Source organism: Pinus tabuliformis, chromosome 5_1 (genome assembly GCF_031772625.1).
Source record: "Pinus tabuliformis cultivar Carrire ecotype Pingquan chromosome 5_1, CPIR1, whole genome shotgun sequence".
NCBI classification, from domain to species: domain Eukaryota; kingdom Viridiplantae; phylum Streptophyta; class Pinopsida; order Pinales; family Pinaceae; genus Pinus; species Pinus tabuliformis.
Genome location: NC_142305.1, coordinates 136,391,668 through 136,405,457, shown reverse-complemented (window position 1 = coordinate 136,405,457; position 13,790 = coordinate 136,391,668). Strand labels below are relative to the sequence as shown.

Below are 13,790 nucleotides of genomic sequence, written 5' to 3'. Positions count from 1 at the left end.
TGTATGGAATTTGAAAAATGCATTTTTAAGATAATGTTATGTCTCTATAGGGAAAGGGATATCTCCTTGACCAATACATGCATCTGATGATAAGTGAGGAAAAAGATGTTATAATAGCTATAATGTCATGGTAAGAAAATCAAGGCTCTATGATATGGTCCCTTTGAGATACTGGAAAAGGTTAGAGAGAATTCCTATAAACTCAGTGTACCCCCATACTTGCAGATTTACTCAATGGTGATTGTGGAGAATCTGAAACTCTATGAGCCCTTCATGCTAGACCATAAAGAGGAATAAGTCTTCCCTTGTATAGAGGGTTTAGCACTAGATGCTCCGACAAATTTGATAGAAGATACAATTTTGTAGAAGAGGTCTAGAACTACAAGATGAGAGAAACATGACGTTTGGAAAACTGGGTTGAAAAGACAGTTTCCAGGGAAGGCTAAATGGTACACCCGAGAGAAGGTGAAGGAAAAATTTCCTCACCTCATTTAGTTGAAGATTTTGGGGATTAAAGGCCTATCAAAATGGGGAGGTATGATTTGGATTGTATCAGTATCTTATTTTTCATCCATCTTGATACTTTCAGAGTGGATAAAAATGGAGGAATTAGCAAGCAAGACTATTTTTCCGGTGGTTTAGAAAATTTTAGGTAAAAAACTTGAGGAGCCATATTGAGGCCACAAATGAACACATTTTTTGTTCCAAACCTTAATATGGACCTAGGTTCCATAATATACATATTGATATCTTCTAATAATGGAATTGGAATCACCTCAATTAGAGCTTGGATGAGAAGGTTATGCCTCACAAAAGTTGACCTATCGAAATTAAGCACCATGATTTGAGAGGATGCCACATTATAACCCATTATTCATGGGAAATGGGCTAGCCACATGATCATGATGAAGAAAACTCTAGAAGAGTTGATATTATGGCTCTAGTTATGATTTGAAGGAGTCAAAGTTAACCATTAGTAGGCTATCGAGCTATGTTATAACCGAGTCACTAGGAGGAAAAGTGGTTCTATTCTATTCAAGTGCATTTTGTTCCATTTATGAGTAGACTAATGATAGAGGATAGGAAGAGAAAAAGCATAGAGAGTTTGTGCACTATATTAGCCCACAAGCCACATGCTTCACTTCTTTGTACTTGCATCCATTTCCATTCAAAGAAAGAGAGTGGAGTGGCCTTACCTTGTAGCTAGGTTTTTTCTTGAAATGGTTTCCTAGATTATATCTTGTGTTTATTTGTGGATTATGAGTGTTATTTCACCGTTCTTTATTTTTTCATATTTTATCTATTGCATGCATAAGCATAACTTAGTAATTAACAAATCCAGAAAACTAAGGAAAAATTAATGTTCATAGTGTAGATTTCATCTTTAGCCACAATTTTATTAGATTTGTTGTGATGAAATATACAATGTAGAATATCCATGGAATTTTACAGATCAATGAACAACTTATGATGTATACACATAATATTGAGAAGCAACAATCACAACTATTAAAAGGGTAAAAAAATAGGAGTTTCTTTAAATGTAATTCAATGGAATCATGTACACTTGATGACATCTAAAACCTCTTATTTCTTCATTCTAAATATTTAAATCTAACTCATCAGGTAAAAATGTTCACTCCCCTTCAAAAGCCGAATTTTCCATTCAAAAGCAAGGCATAAGTAGAACTAATTTATCCTAAAAAATGCACGAGTCTGATACAATAAAAATGAAGCATGTTTCTTAGAGTATTATTGGTGTTTGATAAGCTAACAAAGACAAAAGCATTGAAACATCCTTCCCATCAATGTTATGAATACACCAACTTGGTTTCGACCATGACTTTACGAAAATTGACTACTTCCTCTAAAATACAAACCTGCTTTTTATTACAAGACCAAATTGAATGGTTCAACTTGGATATCATGTATTTAATCATTACAAAATTCCTAGAATTATATATTTTTAATTTGAGACATTAAACTTTATATCATGCAAAATTTCTTCAAATCTATCTCTTCCACAAAAAGTTAAAATTAGGGTTAAATGCCTCTAAAAAAATTACCAACTAATCCATGAGACACAGTAGATGTGCCTAGGTGTTAGGACAAATCAAGTAGACCTAATTTTTTTAATAAAGATATTCATATTTACTGCTTGCAAGATAATATATTTTATAAAAACAATATATGAAGTAAGCTCTATTCTTTTAACATAATCGTTTTTATTTATAAAAATATATTAAAAAACTAAATACTACTTTCAAAAAATTTCTATTAAAGATTATGAATTAATGTGAGAAAAACAATACTTCCAAAGGAAACTATAATAACTATTGAAAATGAAAATAATCACATTGTAATAAGTTAATATATATTATTATGATTTAAGGAGATGTTTAATTAATATATATAAATTTTAACATTTAAATCATAAAATATAATGAAATCTTATTTCATTATATTATGATGGAATTTAATAAAGTACTTAGTTAAACGCATTACTTATAATTGGCAATTACATACAATAGTGATGGTATGAGTATTAGTATAGATAATTCATGTGAAATGTGTTTGTTTGTGCAACTATCATACATTGAGGGCGTTATTATGTGATGAATGAACTCAACATCAATGTATTGATCTTGTTTGGATGATTTTTAAATTGTTGTGGATATTTCATTGGATAGTTCATCACAAGAGATATGAGAAAAATAAATTGAAATATATACTATGAAGATAGATTTCATTAGATTCCAGATTTGTTAATTATTGATTTATTGTTTATGCATGAATTAGATAACATGCGAAAAGTAGAGAACAACAAAATATAATCACACATCAACCACAAAGAGATATGAGAAAAATAGATTGAAATATGTACTCTGAAGATTGATTCCATTAGATTCCAGATTTGTTAATTATTGGTTTATTGTTTATGCATGAATTAGATAACATGCGAAAAATAGAGAACAACAAAATATAATCACACATCAACCATAATGAACACAAATATGTGCTCTGGGAAACCCTTATAGGAGAAAACCAAGCTAGAAGGTGAAGTTGTTTTACTCTCTTTTGTTTGGAATGGAAATAATGCAAGTATAAAGGAGAATAAACTCCCTATGGAGTCACTTGTGGGTTGTGGCCTAATAGGTTAGTACAAAAAACTAAACCCATATATTATGCTCTCTCATTCCCACTTCTCGTTTTTTTTTCTCTGCTATGGACTAAGATACAATTGAATATAATGGAACCCCTTCTCCTCCTAGTTGCCTAGTTTTAACATAGTTTGATAACCAACTAGGGGTCAAGTTTGATTCCTTCAACTCACAACTAGATTTACAACTTTGACCCTTCTAAATTTTTATTCATAGTCCTAGCATGACTAACCCCTTTTCCATGAGTAACAGGAGTTGACATGGCTTCCTCTCGTGCCATGGTAGTTAAACACAATAGGTCAACTTTTGGGAGGCATAACTTTTGTTGACAAACTTCGATTGATATTCATAGTCCTAACATGGCTAACCCCTTTTCCATGAGTAACAGGAGTTGACATGGCTTCCTCTCGTGCCATGGTGGTTAAATACAATAGGTCAACTTTTGGGAGGCATAACTTTTGTTGACAAACTTCGATTGATAAGATTTATGCATTGTTAGAAACGTCTTTGATGTTAGGATATTCCGACACATAGGAAATAGTTAAGTTCAACTTGGTCTAGTATAGAGTTAGGTAAAGTGTGTTTCTTTACCGTTGTACATTTTGTAACTTACAATCCGACGGTCACGATATGTAGTGATCCGACGGTTCATTCTCTCCTCGGTATTACCGACACTTGATCCGTGGCTTGACACCCGATTGGTCCATGAGTTCTATTTAAAGCGCATGGAGGGTCATTGTTCGGGTAATCCGTGCATGAGAGAAGCTTATGTAAATTTTCATTCTTTGATTAATAAATTGCCTGTAGTACCCACGTTGGGACAGGCCGTGGACTGTTTCCCTCTTTGAGGGTTTTAACCACGTCAAAAATACTGGTGTATTGATCTGTGATCTGGTTGTGAGCGGTGTCCTTTTGGTATTCTTTCTGAGGAACTTACCCTGTAAATTCCTACATGGTATCAGAGCTATTTGAGGGCCGTGTCCGTTGGTGATCCAAATCTGAAGCCGGTAGAACTGCATGCGGCTGTCGTTTCCTAGATCTGTTGTTTCTGACTGCTTTCGGGCCGAGAGGACTGCTCTGTTGCGTTCGGAGCATCTGTTCCAATGAGGAACCCCTTTCGTTTCACGCGAAAAGGTTTCCGGTAGCCCTAGCTGCGTCATTTTTCAGATCGGGAGGTATACAGTGTTTTTTGCAGTTTACTGTTATTTTCTCTCTGCTTATTTCGGTTTCGGTTTATTTAGCCCTTTCTTTTTAACCGGATCTATACCTTTCATTTCTGCGTATGCTCTTTGCCCTGCGACTCTGTGCGATCTGGGCAAATCAGAAACAGAAAGGAAGGATTTTTCTCATGCGTATGCTCTTTTCCCTGCACCTTAGTGTGATCTCGGAAAATCAGAAACATTGAGAAAAATATTTAGTTTTTCGGCTAAAGCTAACTTTGAGATTTTTTTTTAAAATTTCTAGTTTTTTGGCTAAAGCTAACTTCGAGCCGCAAGGTTCGTTTTTCTTTGCATATTCGTGTTGGGTTTTGTGTTTTGTGTTTTGTAGGGAAAAAGAGCTTTCTCAAGGCAAGCACGCAAACCAAGGCCCCCCCCCCTCTCTCTCTCTCTCTCTCTCTCTCTCTCTCAAATTTTTTGTATAGATCAATTGGTTCAAAGCTATTTTAAGAGAGTAGAGGTCTTGGGTTCAAGTCTCCATTTTGTGGGGGCGGATTTTTTCATTCCCGCACATTCGCGCACTTTGCCGGCAACGTCAACAATTTTTTTTCAAAAAGCCATAACTTCTTCATCCGGAAGCCTTTTTCAGAGCCGTTTTTTTTAAAACCGCCTATTTTTTCGAGATCTATCCATTGGAACACTTACTTTCAGCATCTTCAGCTTCAGTTTTAAAAAAAATGGAAAGTCCATGCCAAGTCATTCTTGACAGCACTAACTACTTCCAATGGGTAGCCTACATGGAAGATTTACTTAGAAGTAAAGGTCTCTTCAGAATAGCCACAGACCAAGAGAAGAAACCAAAAGATGAAGACAAGGCTGCAAAATGGGAAAATAGACAAGATCAAGCACGTGGTTTGATAGGGATGTCTATTTCTCCTGATCTTAGATTCCACATTGCAGAACTTGAGACTCCTCATGAAGCATTAGAAAAACTCGCTAAAGTTTTTGGGATTAAAAATGAAATTAGAGCCCATCAACTTGAAAATGAGTTGCTTACTTTGGATCCTAATAATTTTTCTTGCATTGAAGATTTCTTGTCCAAATTCAAGACCCTTAGATATCTCTTGGAAGGTGTTAAAGTTAAGAAAGAAGATGGTAACCTTATTTATTCCATCCTTACTAAGTTGGGACCAGCCTACTCTGTATTTGTTTCCACTTTCCATTCTACAAGGGAAGCTTTCATTTGTCAAGGAAAAGACTACAAGGCCCCTTCCTTTGACTCCTTTTGTGATTCCTTAATAAGAGAACAAGAAAAACTCTTACACCTTGGTCTTCTTAATCTTGGAAACTCTTCCACGAAAGCGTTAGCCGCCCAGCAACAACCAAATTCAAAGAATCCTAAGAAGTCATATCCTCAAAAGAATGGTCCTAAACCAACTCAGCCTCAAAATGAAAGATCATTTCAGCAAAATGATAAGACCAATAAAAACAAATGGAAGAAGACTGATAGACATTGTAACTTTTGTAATCGAGATGGCCACTTAGAATCTAAATGCTTTAAGAAGATGGAAGCCTTGGAAGCCGCAATGAAGAAACATAACATCCATGTGGAGCCTACTTCAACTTCAACTTCCGGAATGGCACTTTCTGCATGTCGTTGTCAATCATCTCAGTCTGGTTATGCATTAAATGTATCTTCTTCTTCTTCTCATTCTCATGAGTGGCTCATTGATTCTGGAGCCTCTTATCACATGGCCAAAAACCAAGCCATGTTTTCTTCTTTAAATGATTGTAACACCAAAAATATATATGTTGGTGATGATAGATCTCTTAATGTTGTAGGGACTGGAACTGTTCATCTAGACAATGGTCAGTTTAATGATGTATTATGTGTTCCAACCTTATCCTGCAACCTTCTATCTGTCTATCAGATAACTCATTCAGGTGAAGGTAAAATTGTTGAATTTTCACCTCATGATGTTGTAATCAAGGATCTAAAAGATCCTAAACAGATTCTAGCTACTGGTCTTGCTGATGATTCCACAAGGTTGTATAAGTTTCACAACTTTGGGTCATCAAATCTTCCCTCAGTATTTGTTGCTCATAATGATGAAGTGAGCAAACTTTGGCATGAGCGATTTGGTCACTTAAACTATCGCTCCCTTCAGCATCTATGTAAAGAAAATATGGTGACAGGTCTTCCTATGGTATCTTGCAGAGATGGTGTTTGTTCCGGATGTGTACTCGGAAAACATCATCGGGACAGTTTTGACAAACGTGCCTCTTGGCACGCCTCAGCCCCTTTACAGCTTGTGCACAGTGATTTATGTGGTCCTCTTCCTGTTGCTTCATTCTCTGGCTGCAAGTACTTCTTAACTTTCATTGATGATTTCTCCAGACGCACTTGGGTATACTTCTTAAAACTCAAGAGCGAAGTATTTAACACATTTTTGGCCTTCAAAGCCTTTGTTGAAAAACAATCTGGACATCAAATTCTTAAGCTAAGAACTGATAATGGTGGAGAATATGTTAAAAACACATTCATCAACTTTTGCACCGAAAATGGAATTCAAATGCAACATACTGTTCCATACACTCCACAACAAAATGGTGTAGCTGAAAGGAAAAATCGCACCTTAAAGGAAATGGCTAATTGTATGCTGCAATCTAAAGGACTCAGTCTTAGTTTTTGGGCCGAAGCAATTAATTGTGCAAATTATATAATCAATCGCACTCCTACTAAGGTTCTAGAGAATATCACTCCAGAAGAAGCTTGGAGTTCCATTAAACCAGATGTAAGTCACTTTCGTGTGTTTGGAAGTGAAGCATGGGCCCATATTCCAGATGAAAAGCATAAAGCTTTAGAACCTAAGAGTGAGAAATGTACTTTTGTTGGATATTCTGAAGATGTAAAAGGTTATAGACTTATTCCATTTAAGTCCAAAAATGTTATCATTAGAAGAGATGTAAAATTTGATGAAAATAAATCGGCCTGCGAGCCTAGTCCGGCGGATGTGCCACCTCTTCCTATCTCTTCTACTTTTGAAAACATTTCTTCTTCAGATGATGAAAGCGAGGATGATAATCCTCCCCCACCTTCTCAGGATCCTCAACTTCCAAGATGGGTCCGTGCTACTCGGGATGCAGCAGGTGATCTTGCCGGTGATCCTACAGATCAGCGACGTACACGTTCTCAGTTTGAAAGAGCCTCTTCTTTACTGGCTCAAGCTCCAGTAAATCATGATCCTGACACTTTTGCAGAAGCTTCAGGCCATCCACATTGGGAAGCAGCTATGAATGAAGAATATCATTCATTGATGACAAATGATACATGGGATCTTGTTCCTCTACCAAAGGGACGCAAACTTGTTAGATGTAAATGGGTTTACAGAACCAAGTATGGACCAGATGGGAAAGTTGATAAACATAAAGCTCGTCTCGTTGCTAAGGGCTTTTCACAGGTTGAAGGCATTGACTACACTGAAACCTTCTCCCCTGTTGCCAAAATGAACTCTATCCGCCTTGTTCTTTCCCTTGCTGCCTCTTTAAAATGGGAAGTCCATCAGATGGATGTTAAATCTGCCTTCTTGCATGGGGACTTGCAGGAAGAAATCTATATGGAACAACCCATTGGCTTCATACAAACAGACTCCAGCCTTGTTTGTCGACTTAAGAAATCCCTTTATGGCCTCAAGCAAGCTCCTCGGGCTTGGTATGCCAAAATGGATAGCTTTCTTTTAGAATCTGGCTTTTCTAGGTGTCATTCTGACAATACTGTCTACACCAAGAAAGTGGGCAACTCTCTTATCATCCTTGTTCTTTATGTTGATGATCTTATTCTTACTGGTAGTGATCCCAACCTTATAAACCATGTGAAGTCCAGCCTTAAAAAGAAATTTGAAATGACAGACTTAGGACACTTACACTATTTTCTCGGTCTTCAAGTCTTGCAATCCAAGGAGGGTATTTTCCTTTCCCAGTCCAAGTATGCTTGTGATATTCTTCGTCATTTTCACATGGAAGACTGTAAGCCAGCCCCTTCTCCCTTTCAGTCTGGAGTCAAACTTTCAGTCTCTTGTACTTCTCCTGAAGTTGATGCTACCTTATACCGTCAACTTGTAGGAAAACTCTTGTATTTAACCCATACTCGTCCTGATCTTTCCTTTGCTGTTGGCCTTGTTGCTCGTTTTATGCAAAACCCCCGTGAAAGTCATTGGAAAGCAGCTAAAAGAATACTTCGTTATGTTCGAGGTACAGTACAGTTTGGGATTCATTACAGTGCCAAAGCAGCTCCTCTGTTAGTTGGTTTCACTGATTCTGATTGGGCTGGTGACCCTGATGATCGGAAGTCTACTGCCGGTTATGTCTTCACTCTTGGTTCAGGACCTATTACATGGGCTTGTAAGAAACAGGCTGCCATTTCTCTTTCGTCAGCAGAAGCAGAGTATCGTGGTGCCGTGGAAGCTAGTAAGGAAGCCTTGTGGCTTCGTCAGATCCTATCAGAGTTTGGCTTTGAGCAGCAGCATCCAACCACACTTTGGTGTGATAATCAAAGTGCCATTCAGCTATGCAAAGATCCAGTCCAGCATCAGCGCAGCAAACACATTGAACTACACATGCACTTCATCAGAAAGCTCATTCATGACCATGTTCTTGAAGTGCAATATTGTTCAACAGATGATCAGGTTGCAGACATCTTCACAAAGGCTCTCACAGAGGCGAAGTTCACTAAACTTCGATATATGCTTGGAGTTCAGGAAGTTGTCACTAAGGGGGGATAGGCTCTAGTGCCTCCTTCCTTCTCCTATTGTGTCATATTTGTAAATCCTTCAATCCTATCCCAAGTTGTTCTTAAGGGGGGATGTTAGGATATTCCGACACATAGGAAATAGTTAAGTTCAACTTGGTCTAGTATAGAGTTAGGTAAAGTGTGTTTCTTTACCGTTGTACATTTTGTAACTTACAATCCGACGGTCACGATATGTAGTGATCCGACGGTTCATTCTTCCTCGGTATTACCGACACTTGATCCGTGGCTTGACACCCGATTGGTCCATGAGTTCTATTTAAAGCGCATGGAGGGTCATTGTTCGGGTAATCCGTGCATGAGAGAAGCTTATGTAAATTTTCATTCTTTGATTAATAAATTGCCTGTAGTACCCACGTTGGGACAGGCCGTGGACTGTTTCCCTCTTTGAGGGTTTTAACCACGTCAAAAATACTGGTGTATTGATCTGTGATCTGGTTGTGAGCGGTGTCCTTTTGGTATTCTTTCTGAGGAACTTACCCTGTAAATTCCTACATTTGAGTGTAGAGCAATGCCACAAACCTCTAACACTTAAACATAAGAGTTTTACTCCCAAAAAAATGTGATTTAAGGCCATAAAATGACTTAGAAAGTTTCAAACATTCTCCAGATTGAGTCAAGCTAATAAAACTACTTTCACAAGATAATTTCCCCTATTTTTTCACTCACAAAACATCAAAATAAATGACAAACAATATAATAATTTAATTTGAGACATAAATAAACTTACATTAGATTAAATTGTTAGATTTTTTTTTAACAAAAAATACTAATAAAACACGATATTATGAAATATCATAAAAATGCCCAAATTTATTATTGGCACAGAAAAACATAATTTCTCCTTTAAATACTCTCCCATCCATTCACATTAAATACTCTTCCATCCATTCACATAAATTTCTCAAAGAAAAATGAAATTTTTATATTTACTAAATCTACATAAATTCTCTTAAATAGGACGATTTATTCCTCTATGTATGATATCATTATAATTATGTAAACATGATATTAAATTTCATTCCAAACTTAAATTTTCAAAGAATGTATTAGTATGACTTTCAACATGCCTATTAAATGTTAGATGAAGATATTTGAATCTAGAGTTAAGTTTCTATGTGTTATAAATTTTTTGGTTGGTTAACTCAAATTTTAAGCTAGTTAACGCATTTAACTTGGTTAGGTTAAATATTTTGACTCGTTAACCTTTAAAGATAATTGACTCTGAAAACCCATTTAATGTGTTATAGTGTTCAAAGTTGCTCCATTGGGATGTCTGTTGAACCCTGCATGAAATGGAGTTGTCTATAATGATTCCGGTGACTGAATTCAGCGGAAGAAATTGAGGTTAAATCTTGATTTTTTGCAGTTAAAATGGTTTTTTAACTGTATATTTGGATTCAGCACCCTCGAAAACCTCTGCGACGCTTTCATTGTGCAGAAAATAGCTATCAAACTTACGATTCCAATAAATTCCTGCCGGATTTCGACCGGAAAAACCCACCGAAAAAGCTTTCAAAAAGTCGCGTTATAGACAACTGCCCATGAAATAACCACTGTCAATCAACGCAGAGACTTGCAGAGATAAATAGTACTTGGAATTGGAGAAATACCGTTTCATATAGCCAGTCATTCCAATACAATGATTAAGAAAAACTAGGGCATGAACAGTACAATTAAATTTGGGAAGATATTTGTGAATTCTTACTCAGGATAAAAAACGGACACGCATTCTGGCAATTGCAGGCGAAGTCGTAAGCATAGAAATCTGAATTTTGAGAACTCAAAGGAACTTTGAGATTCTCTTGTAAATGGATGTGGAAAATTGTGGGAAAAAAAAATGGAGATCTTTTAGGCAACACTCTTTAATGGAAATCTTTTCAATAAAAATTTTAAAAGTTTAAATTAATTTCTCATCTTCTTGAAGTTCAGTACACCATATGAAACCTCCACTGAATTACTCTCTCTGTAGCGTCAGGCCAGTGGAGCAAAGCTTTGAGTCAATGGGTTTCAGAAGAGGATCGACTGTTAACAGAGATATTCCAGAAACACAAGACATATGAAGAATTTTAGTGAACAAACTCGTGGTTTTATACATTTTCATCCTAGTATGAAAAATGACTGAATTAAACGGATATGAAGAAGTGCACCAGAGTTTTGAAAACATCATTCACAGGCCAAGTACACCATGCAAAAACACGTGTTTTGGCAGTTTCAGACCTTCAACTATGGAATGGGATTCAGTTTTCTGTTGGGTACCAGTTAAATATTCGGGGTGTTAACACCTCCACCATTAAAAATGAGTTTCACGAGCCGAATCCTGACTATGAGAATCTAGTAGCATTGTGTACGAAGGGAAATGTAAAGGAAGCCGTTGATATTTTGCATGGAACCTACACAAGGGTGAGCTTCAATAGCTATGCTCTTCTTGTTAGAGAATGCGCCCACAGCAAATCTATTGAACAGGCCAGGAGAGTGCATGAGCACATGAATATAAATGGATTCCAATGCCATGTTTTCCTAGGGAACAATATGATTGATATGTATATTAAATGTGGGAGTCTGCAAGATGCATGCCAAATGTTTGACAAAATGCCTCACAAAAGCACTGTGGCATGGAATGCAATGATCTCAGGATATACCCAGCATAACCATAATAAAGAAGCGTTAAAGTTGTTTTCACAAATGCTTTCAGAAGGGATGAATCTTCCTGACCTGTTTAGCTTTGCGAGCGTTCTCCGGGCATGTGCCGGGATCAAGGCAATAGAACAGGGGAAGCAAGTCCATGGATGTTTCATAAAAACAGGATTTGAGATGAATGTGTTTGTGGGCAGTGCTCTGGTTGACATGTATGCCAAATGCTGCTGTTTAGAGAATGCACGTGAGGTGTTTGACAAAATGGCAATACTAGATGTGGTTTTATGGACATCAATGATTGCAGGATATGTCCAGAATAACCAAGATGGAGCGGCCTTGAAACTCTTTAGAAAAATGCAAAGGACGGACATGAAACCAAACCAGTATACCTTTGCCAGTATATTAAGTGCATGTGCGTCAATAGCAACTATGGAAGAAGGCCGGCAAACCCATGCAAATGTCATCAAGACGGGATATGAAGGGTATAACTCTGTGCTGTCTGGCCTTGTTAACATGTATGGAAAATGCAGGAACATAGAGAATGCACAGAAAGTATTTGAGAAAATGAGCGAGCATTGTTTAGTCTCCTGGACTGCTATGATCACAGGCTATGAACAAAATGATTACGGCGAGGACGCCTTGAGGCTCTTTTGTCGAATGCAGCAGGCAGGCATAAAACCAAACCAGTTTAGCTTTGCCAGTGCTGTAGGGGCATGTGCTAGGTTAGCAGTTTTGGAGCAGGGCAAGCAGGTCCATTCTTCAATTCTGAAAAATGGATATGAAAAAGATATTTTTGTGCAGACTTCCCTTGTTGATTTGTATTCAAAATGCGGAATCATCGATGATGCGCATATACTATTTGAGCAAACATCCAAACGAGATGTGGTTTCATGGAATTCAATGATAGTTGGTTATGCACAAAATGGTTTTTACAAGGAGACCATCCAACTGTTTGAAGAAATGCAACAGTCTGGCATGAAGCCGAATGCTGTAACGTTTGTTGGTATCCTGTCTGCATGCAGTCATGCAGGCCTATTAAATGAAGGGCGATACTTCTTTAACTCAATGATTCAAGACCATGGCATTGTACCTACTCTAGGTCACTATGCATGCATGGTTGACATTCTTGGGCGTGCTGGGTGCCTGTCTGAGGCTGAGGACTTGATCCAAGACATGCCATTTCAACCTGATTCTCTGATATGGCGGACCTTACTTGGTGCCTGTAGAATGTATGGCAATGTGGAGATTGGTAAACACTCGGCAGAACGTGTGCTTGAGTTGGAGCCAGAAGATGATGCAACCTATGTTCTACTTTCAAACATATATGCTGCAGCTGGTAAGTGGGATGATGCTGAAAAGGTGAGAAGCACAATGAAAGCTAGGAGAGTGAAAAAGGAGCCAGGACTCAGCTGGATTGAGGTTAAGAGCAAGGTGCATTCATTTGTTGCAGGAGACAAGTCCCACCCACAAACAGAGGAGATTTATGCAAAGCTGAAGAGTTTAACTGCACAAATGAAGGAAGCAGGATATTTACTGGACAAAGAAGTTACATATCAAAATATTTGAGAAAGGGCAAAAAGTTGGTCTGTTTATTATCATGGTGAGAATTTGACCACTGGGTTTGGGCTTATCTGTAGTATGTACACCCCCAGGGGAACCAATCTAAGTAATGAAGATAATTAGCTTGTGGTGACTGTCACTACATCAAGATGATCTCTAAGATTGTTGGGTTATAAATCCTTGTGAGAGATTATTCCCCATTCCATCAATGTATATGAAGCAAATAGCTGCAGGAAACATTCAGCTTTTGGCGGTTGGGAGGCGTTAAGCAACTGGTTTTAGGAGTCAGGACCATAAAATAATTTAGTTGCTTTTATTGTGCAAGAATTTTTTTTTTGGGATGGAAACTAAAAAAAATGTTGATGAGTTATCAATTGCGCTTTAAGACATCCAACTTGAAGGGGAAATAAATGAGGAGAGGATGTTCTTGCTCGATGGAGAAACCCCTTACTGACAACATGAATATGG

At 37.4% G+C, this 13,790-nt stretch overlaps 1 pseudogene; it reads left to right on the top strand.

The window, feature by feature from the left end:
• The first annotated feature begins 11,261 nt into the window (after window positions 1-11,261).
• LOC149163800 (pentatricopeptide repeat-containing protein At2g13600 pseudogene) lies at window positions 11,262-13,328 on the top strand (annotated as a pseudogene).
• The last annotated feature ends 462 nt before the right edge of the window (window positions 13,329-13,790 follow it).